We start from the raw sequence: 1,411 nt of genomic DNA, 5'->3' as shown, positions 1-1,411 counted from the left end.
TTTTTTTTTTTTTAACTGAAGAATGCCAGCTAATAAATGTACAAGGAAACCTGGATTTAGAGAAATCACCATTTTGCAGTCCCTACTGTAATAACTTCTTCAGGTAAGGGTCACCAATGTATTGAAAAGCTGGTGGGGAACAAGATATTCACAAGGTCCCAAAATCTCGTACCTCTTCAAATTACTAAGAAAGAATAGAAGAAAAAGTATATATTTTTACTGTGGAGAAAACTAGTAGACACTATCATAAGAAAGGAATTAAATTTAGCATCACCAAGAATGGAACGTATTATGTCTCCCCTAATGGCTGTACAGGGTTGCTATGGGTCGGAACCTACTCGACAGCACTTAACAACAACAACAACAATGGATTTCAAGAACAGATTTTGTTCATTAGACACTATTGACCAAAACGTTGTGGGATGACATCAAAATCACCATAAATGAAGAAAGCAAAAGATCATTAGAAAGAAAGAAAAGACCAAAGAATGTCAGTAGAGACTCTGAAACTTGCTCTTGAGCATAGAGAAGCTAATGCCAGTGGAAGAAAGGAGGAGGTGAAAGAGCTGAACAGAAAACTTCAAAGGGTAGCTCAAGAAGACAAAGTAAAGTATTATAATGAAAACCAAAAGGGAAGAACACACTCAGCATTTTTCAAGCTAAAAGAACTGAAGACAAAAATTTATGCTTCGACTTGTAATATTGAAGGATTCTATGTGCAAATATTGAATGATGCTGAAAGCATCAAAAGAAGATGGAAGGAATACACAGTCACTGTACCAAAAGAAATGGTCAATTTTGAACCATTTTAAGAGGTAGCACATGATCAAGAATCATTGATACTGAATGAAGAAGTCCAAGGTGCACTGATGGCATTGGCAAAGAACAAGGCTCTGGGAACTGGTGGAATACAAATTGAAATATTTCAATAAACTGATAAAGCACTGGAGGCACTCACTCAACTATACCAAGAAATTTGGACAACAACTACCTTGCCAACTGAATGGAAGAAATCCATATTTGTGCCCATACCAAAGAGAGGTGACCCAACAGAATGCAGAAATCATTACACATTATCATTAATATCTAATGCAAGTAAAATTTTTCTAAAGATAATACAAAAATGACTACAACCATACATTGACAGACAACTTCTAAAGGTTCAAGCAGAATTCAGAAGAGAAGGTGGAATGAGGGATATCATTGCTGACATCAAATGGATCTTGGCTGAAAGCAGAAAATACCAGAAAGATGTTTATCTGTACTTTATTGGCTATGCAAAGGCTTTTGATTGTGTGGATCATGACAAGCTATGGACAACATTGCAGAGAATAAGTATTCCAGAACACTTAATTGTGCTCATGAGGAACTTGTGCATAGATCAAGCGGTAGTTGTTTACAGAACAAGGAA

Source organism: Chrysochloris asiatica, unplaced genomic scaffold, assembly GCF_000296735.1.
Source record: "Chrysochloris asiatica unplaced genomic scaffold, ChrAsi1.0 scaffold00043, whole genome shotgun sequence".
Taxonomy (NCBI): Eukaryota; Metazoa; Chordata; class Mammalia; order Afrosoricida; family Chrysochloridae; genus Chrysochloris; species Chrysochloris asiatica.
The sequence above is the reverse complement of the archived record's forward strand: the minus strand, read 5'-3'. Positions refer to the sequence as shown.